Source organism: Osmerus mordax, chromosome 3 (assembly GCF_038355195.1).
Source record: "Osmerus mordax isolate fOsmMor3 chromosome 3, fOsmMor3.pri, whole genome shotgun sequence".
Classification (NCBI taxonomy): domain Eukaryota; kingdom Metazoa; phylum Chordata; class Actinopteri; order Osmeriformes; family Osmeridae; genus Osmerus; species Osmerus mordax.
This window is the reverse complement of record NC_090052.1, coordinates 7653960-7662242: the sequence shown is the minus strand read 5'-3', so window position 1 is coordinate 7662242 and position 8283 is coordinate 7653960. Positions and strand designations below refer to the sequence as shown.

The following is an 8283-nucleotide window of genomic DNA, read 5'->3' as shown; positions in this document are numbered from 1 at the left end:
TGTACTAGACTTGTGTAGTGCTGTAGTGTTTATGTTGTTGCCGTCTTCTAATCTCATTGTAAAGCTCATTCCAGTTACCTCAAACGGTTTTCCAAAGGCATTCATTGAACTTGCAAGCCTATTAATGTGATGGCTGTACATATCCTCAAAAGTTTGAAAGAAACACACAACACTTTTTCCTGTTGGATGAAGAAGGCCATCATAGCTGCGTGCGTGGGAGTCAAATACTGCATAACCACTGGTGTGTTTAATAATGGCACAAGTACTTTTATTAATTGTCAAAAAACAGCTGTCATCTTCTAGTACTACTCTTTGCAGTGCTTCATAAAGGCTTATTGACATGTCTGCCAAATCTGGATCATAATCATGTACTCCTACTATGCCACTAAATGCTTGTCCAAGATTAATTGTAAAATCAACATTATGCAACACATGAGACTTTGGCAAATCACTTACCAAAAGATGAGTATGTTTTACCTGATTGCGGTTCTGCACTGATGTATAAAGCTTGTTTCCATTCACAAGAATATTATCAAGGTCACTACTTTGCCACGTGCACACATCTTTCAGTTCATTCATCAACATTGCTGTTAAACTGTTTGTCAGACATTGTACGCCTGCATTTTCTGCAAACATCACATGTCCTTGATGAAAAGATCCTTGTATATACCTGTTATGACAGCTTGGAGGCATGGTGTTGGACAGCTCACCACTGTTCATGTATTCAACAGAGTTTGTTGAATGACTTTTGATAGTTTTAATTTCATCAGGTATTACAATAGTGTATGTTTCAAAGTTTTCAGCGTTGCACAGTTTTGTACCAAAGTTTGCAAGGTTTGTATCAAGTTTTTTTCCTTGGTGACTGAGAGTTTCACCGTGAGAACAGTATGCCCCAATGGCTGCACACCTTATAGATTGCAGAGGCAGTGTGAACGATGCTCCACTGGTCCTTGAAAGAGACTGCGATACATTATCACAGCTCACAACAGGCACAGACTGTGAAAGAGTCACAGGGCCTAAAGATAGATGACCGAGCGGTCGGAAGAGGAGGAAAATCAGAGTAGGTGAAGCTTGGGGTGGGGGATGAAGATGGAGATGGGATATCACAAGGGGTAGAGTGGGGATCAGTGGACAGAGAAAAATCAGACAAGGCGCTACATGTTGCAGCAGCAGCCAAGTGAGGACGCCCTTTCCGCCAGTTCTTCTTCCTCGGCATCTGAAAAACAAGGAAAAGTTATCAAGTAAGGAAGAATAACTACACATCAGCAGTACCAGTCTTCATAAAGCTACATTGGTATATAGTTTTTCAAGTGTACATTACTGATATTAGCAGTGACATCACACCTTTTTTTTTATTATTGCTCATCAAAAATATGGTTATTTGATATGGGGCAGAAGAAAGTTTACAACTTTTCATACACATTGTAGTGCATAAATAAGTGACAGCATCTTCAAGACTATTTTATTTCATACAATACAAAACTGGAAAACATTTGGAATGCCATGGTCTGTATTTTGCCAATACAGGAACACAGTCCTCCAAGTTGATCATAAGAGGACAATTTTATTGATTAGCATGACATATGAAATTAGTAACATATTTATTAATACATGATTCAAACAGTAACTGTAGCCATCAACATTAAAATAGGTTCAGCATCAATCTGCATTTAACTAAGTAAGTTTATTTATAAAGCACACTAACACAGCAAAAGCTGACCGAGGTGCCGAACAGCACAAAAAAATAATAAAAAAGACACCATAAAATACATAGTAAAAACAAAATACAAACAGTCAATAACAGTAAAATCACAACTCAAGAGGTAGTGGGAAACACTAGTGCATATAGGTGTGTTTTAAGTTTTATTTTAAATACAATGAAGAAGCCTGCCTGATAGAAAGTTGATTCCATTTAAACATTCACAAAAAACAAGCATTAAGGAAATCAAGGGAAGCCTCTGCTCACTGTTAAATGATAAACTGTATTTTGTTGTTATACTTTTATCGACCCTACAGTTCACTTCAGAACATACATCTTTAACCCTAACACTTAATGCAAACAGTAGTCAGTTACTGTTACAACCCTCTTTGCCTAACATGGAGGTAATGGCAATGTGTGGAAAATGCACATTCATCACAGGGGAATAACAATGGAATGATGCCCAAGCAAAAACCAAAAAGTATCTTATCTAGTAAACACATGAACTTACCTAGACTAAACATACATGGGGTGGCACCATTCCTTACCTAGTGTGTTAACACAGGTTTGCTGTGTGATGGTGTATGCCCATGAAGGGCAGCTTACCTATTCCAAAGCCCCGTGTGCAGTGAACAAAAACAAACCAACCTAAAGCACAATATCAAAATAACTGCTCTATTAAAAGGGTTCACTATGAAGCAAACTATTCTAACAAAATAATAACAAGATTTACAATGATTTCAACAAGAAGTCTCTCTGACTTGACAACTCTCTAAACAAGCAACTTTCCAAAGCAATCTCTGAAACAGCTGACTAGTGCGGTAATTTTATGTTGACAACTAAACCGCTGATTGGAAGTGCGTGGCTGATTGCCAATCACGAGGTAGGGAGACTGATAGCCAACTGCCAACAAACGCCAACTAGACCATACCTACATGCAGCGAATAGAAAGAGGGGAGAAAAGAAAAAACACACAACCACAACTATACAGACTGAATTAGGACATTTTAAACATGGTCCGTAACAAAGACGTTGTTAAAAATGCTCCTTCACATTCATTTTTCTCAATTAATCTTATCACTTAAACACACTGGTTTAGCATTTTTTCCCACAAGGAAGTCTAACCTCAACAGTGGATCCTTGGTCTTCTGGAGCAGATATCCTTTTCTTGGCTGCCCTGGATCTCTTGCTGGAACGTGGCATCTAAAAAACACATAGAAAACCATCAAAAACTATGAAATGTAACATACCACACTACTGCTTAACAATTTCAATGTCTTACATTATCATAACTTCATTGTCAACAGTTCTAGTATACAGACCTTCAAGAAAATATTGAAATGGTTAGGATTCTCAAAACACCAATCTCTTTACTTAAAAAAAAATATTTAGACATCTATTATTTCCCTTTATTCAATTTACACTGTCTACATTCAAATTTAAGTCTGTAAAATGTAAACATACAGAAACAGACTCGACTATAAATACAAATTAAGACCAATTGAGAACAATTTATCTTGCAAATGGTTTTTACTTTAAATTCAAGTTTCACCAAAAGAATCATGACAGTTTAACACAAATAACCAAACCTTACTGTTAAAATACTGCCAAGCCACTGACTCACATTAGAAAATTAAAACAAATAAACATAGCCTAGAAGATGTTCCTGTAGGTCAATTACATAATCAAGAGCATGGAGTAGGAATGGATGAATGACAAAATACCCCGCCAAGCCCAATCCATTGAATATTTCCCACCCATAAATTAATTTCCTGAAATGCAATAATTCACCAACATTTTGAACAATTTCATGCTCCAAACTTTGTGGGAACAGTTTGGAGATGGCCCCTTCCTGTTCTAACATGACTGTGCAACAGTGCACAAAGCAAGCCCCATAAACACATGGATGAGCGAGATTGATGTGGACGAACTTGAGTGGCCTGCACACAGTCCTGACCTCAACCCAATACAACACCTTTGGGATGAATTAGAGCAGGGACTGCGAGCCAAACCTTCTTGTTCCACATCAATGTTGGACCTCACAAATGCACTTCTGGAAGAATGGTAAAACATTTCCATAAACCTCTTAAAACTTGTGGAAAGCCTTCCTAGACGAGTTGAAGCTATTATAACTACAAAGGGTGGTCCGACATCATATCCTATGGTTTAAGAATGAGATGTCACTCACGTTCATGAGCGTGTAAAGGCAACCGAGCGAATACTTTGGCAATTTAGTGTATAAAATTGATACAAATATAAAATGTTATCAAGAGATAGGAAATCGTGCAGCATAGTACGAAATGCCTATTACAAACGTATTGTAGGTCTCTAGGCTTTCAATGGAACTCCTAAACGATCAAACCATGAACCCAAACAAAGCTAGCAAGCAAAACAACCATGGTACCATTGCTACTTGCTTAATGCTAGGTAGCTCTAACTGTGCAGCAAACTAGGCTACCTAGCTACAGTTTCGAAAAGAATAACTTACGATGTGAAGACCGTCAGAAAAACTTGAACGAACAAACAAAATTACATCAACAATGACATGTTGCTAAATATAGAATAACCCAAACGTAGGTACGTACAGTACATACATTTGAAACGCCGTCCACAACAGCAAAAACTAGCCTTCAGGGTTATAGCGTGCTCGGCATTTGTTTGACCTCCTTGTCTATTTGTTTGTGTATGGCCGCACTGCAGCTACAATTCACTGAATCTGTCTTACTAATTAAACGTTGCCTTCGAATAAACGCCGCACCACAAATGATCATTGTGTAATACACGTTGCAGTGTTTAATCGAAAGACACATTTGGAACTCACTGTGTTAATTTAAATTACATCAACAATGACATGTAAAAATAGAACAACCCAACCGCATAGTTACGCACAGTATACTAATTTCAAACGCGTCTCACAGAAGCAAGTATAATGTTAAAGATTTTACGGCTTGCTAGCCTGTAATACTGTCTGTACAAAGATAAATCCTTAGCTCAGCTAGCCTAGATAGATTAGCTGCTATCCTGTTTACAACAGTATAAAAGTCTTCAAGTTATCATACGAATACAAACGCTAAAATACATGTTTTGTACTGCTGTTGTAGGCTCTTATTACTCACTGTCAAATGTAACAATGAAAATCTCTGAGGGCTGCAGGAGTCTCGTCAGTCGTTGTCTTCAAGTCTTCTCCAACGATAAAATGGTCTTCTTCTTGTGCGTCGTACCAAGGTCGCGCGTGTGTCAAGGGGCTCTAGCCCCTTGTGTGTGTGAGAATGTGGAGCACGCGCGCACAGGAACAAAGGGAGAGAGGATTTGGGGAAACAGCCCTAGAAATTAGCCAAGCATGCATGTTTCAAATATTCACTAAAAATCTACTTTTCATCTTACAGTCAACTTTTTCTCAGATTTGTATACTAAACATTCTCAAGAGTCTTCATATGACCTTGTGATTGGATCAGAGTATAAGTTTTTGGCCGGCGGATGTGTAATGCATTATTTTAGCGTTAGCGATAAATTCGATTTGCTTTATATCAATCATTTTTAGAGGTATGAAGTTGCCTTTGCACATGGTAACATGTTGTAGTGTCTTCCACGTGACATACCAAGTTTGGTGTTGATATCTCAAAGATTTGCTTAGATTTGACCAAACGTCCCGTTTGGTTGCTTTGTTGCAGATTTTGATTGGCTCTACCGGGCAAACGGTTTTGAAAATCAGAAATCCCAACGATAACTTTTGTGAGGCTCAGTCTGGAGATCATCTATGGCAATTTTGAAGAAAATTCGACCAAAAATGTAGGAGGAGTAGGGAAAAAACATGTTTCCTTAATCTTTATTGTACAGAAAAATCCAATATGGCGGCCGTTATAGCTTCCAGAGGCTTTTTTGTTCCTCATGAGAAATAAGGCATATGTAATGAATTTCAGAATTTTGGGACTTATGGCCTGCAAATGGCATCAATTTGAAAATTGACATATTGGGGCGTGGCCTGTAGCGCCACCTATTGTCTCACATGGCCCATGTTTGGTATGGTAGTTACTAATGGTCTGCAGTTTCACAACTTTTTACGGTACTGGTCTAGGGGCTGCCATTGACTCCCATGGGTAAAACATAATAATAATAATAATACCACCAATAACAATAGGGTTCTCCTACCGGAGGAACCCTAATAATAAAACTAACAATAACAATAGGTTTCCTCCTTACGGAGGAATCCTAATAATAATAAAACTAACAATAACAATAGGTTTCCTCCTTACGGAGGAATCCTAATAAAACTAATAATAACAATAGGTTTCCTCCTTACGGAGGAATCCTAATAATACCACTGATGAAGAAAGTGTTTGTCCGTCTCTTCATAAACGGAGTGACTAAGTTCAGTTGAGTTCTGGATTTTAATACGTATTTATCAATCTGCAGATTGGGAGAGAAAACCAGTCTTCTGACCATAAATGACAACACAACACCAAGCTTAGGTCTCAACCAGGTCTCTCTCAGCTCCGAAAGCCGGAGGACCATCTTTTATAGGGCACAGGAATGTAAACATAGATAGTGACAGTCAGGCAGTAATGACGTTACAACAGTCTCAGAGGAAGAGCTTCACAGCTCCCAACACATGACCACTCAGACTAGAGAGATCATAGTTGGCGCTCTCCTTGTAGTCATGACAAAGGACGTTTACCCAGTACTTTCTCCTGATCACGAACATCTATTAACACTGACACATAGACACAATCTACTGTTATTAATAGCAAGCTTACATGATAAACGTACTAACTAGTATCCAATGACTAGTTCTATTGATTAGTGAATAATGTAAGCACACAGGAAATCCCAATTTCTTCCACAGTCCCCCCTTTTGACGTTTAACGTCAACACAACAAACAAGTCTCATAACATTTCAAAACCTTAACAATCAAACAATACTTTATCTGCTACTACTCAGCACAGCATACATGATTATAGGATTTGAAGAAGTATTAGGTAGTACCCCATCAGGTGAAAAGTACAAAGTCCATGAAGTGAATAGAATAATGTTTAGCTCTCTAGCTAGGGCACCCAGAAATGACCTTAACGCTCCTTCTATTTTCCTTGTTCAAAGTTGCATGGTATTATACACTTTGGTGATATTGTGACCTCTGATTCGTCCTAGTAACACAGGCACCCCCTAGGATCCCACAAAAGAACTATCTTATAGCTATTCACTTCATAAGCAAACAGCATTATGACAGTTTATCAATGATACCAGAAACAGAGGCATATTTCTCTCCTGGACATAACCAAGGGTCATGCTCTCATGAGCTCAACACAGCATGGTATAGATCAAACACTGTTCATAAATTCAGATTATTTCAAACAGTATAAAAGTAATAAAGTAACCACTATCTTTAATTATTGTTCACCGATCTGTGGTTAAGGACAGATCTATTCAGATTGCACACAGCATTGTATGTCAGTTGGAAAATAGAAGGAGGCAAATGGCCATCTTTATTACACTGGCAAAATAGTCACTTGGTACTTGAGATTACATATCCGACATATCAATCATTCTCAGGGCAATGCAGTAATCCTCATTTTTGCTTGCTTTTGTCTGTGGCTTGATTTGGGCTACCATAAACTTACTGAGAGCCTACTGCACAGCACTGTACACAGCAGGCAGTACACATCTTCAAAGCACAAACCACAATCAGCACAACAACGATTAACATGCCCAATCCAGTGATTCCCATTTGAATGATAGTCGAAAAAGAAACCCCCCCCACAGAGGAAGTCAGCACATGCAGATTCATCGTGGATAAAAGTACAACAGTCATGACCTATCACAGCACAGGTACCTCCCTGAGCTGACAACAGATAATCCAGTGCCGTTCGGTTCTGTAGCACTACCTGCCTCATGGCCTTCATCTCAGAAGCAACCGCAGTTAAGGCGTCGGCTGTCTCATTACCAATGGACTCCAACCCTACTGCTAAGCTCCTAATATCTCTAAAGGCAGTGATAACACCATACACAGGGAGAATGGCAGCTGAAAACGTGAAAAGTGACTGTGTACTATTGAATCCACGTGATGTGATCCCAGCTTCTTAGCATCTGCATTAATAATACTTCTCTTGTGGCGGTGCCACCATTGTTTGGGAAAGGGGTGCAGGGGCAACCCATCTACAGGTCTGAGGGCTCTTACAATAAACCCAAGGTAACACTTTCCTGACCAGTCGGCAGGCAGGAAATAATAAGCACTCTTACCACATACCCACATGGTGCCATTGTTAGCTGCACGAGGAACCCAAAATGGTGATGCCCTTATACTTACAGGTCCATCTGCATTAGGCAAATCATGCAACAGGCTGTTAGCATACATACCACAGTGTGGTTAAATGTATTTTTCCAAATACCCATAATTATTTAACCATTTAATCAACCATATACTACATCTTCTGTAGTATGCTAAAGGTGTAGGAATAACATAGTTAATAACATCAGGAATTTATGTCACCCGCCCAAATGGTATACAGGACAAGTAACATTGAACTCAGATACAATTGAACTTACAAATCATCCAGTAGAGTGTGAGCATACATAGAAACCGTATCCT

At 38.8% G+C, this 8283-nt stretch overlaps 1 long non-coding RNA gene across 1 annotated transcript; it reads right to left on the bottom strand.

Moving 5' to 3' along the window:
* Positions 1 to 742: 742 nt before the first annotated feature.
* Positions 743 to 5320, bottom strand: LOC136937083 (uncharacterized). Its single transcript, XR_010875212.1, has 3 exons — positions 4816 to 5320; positions 2825 to 2902; positions 743 to 1216 (listed from the first exon to the last, which is right to left on the bottom strand). It is a non-coding gene; the product is annotated as an uncharacterized lncRNA (long non-coding RNA).
* Positions 5321 to 8283: the final 2963 nt, after the last annotated feature.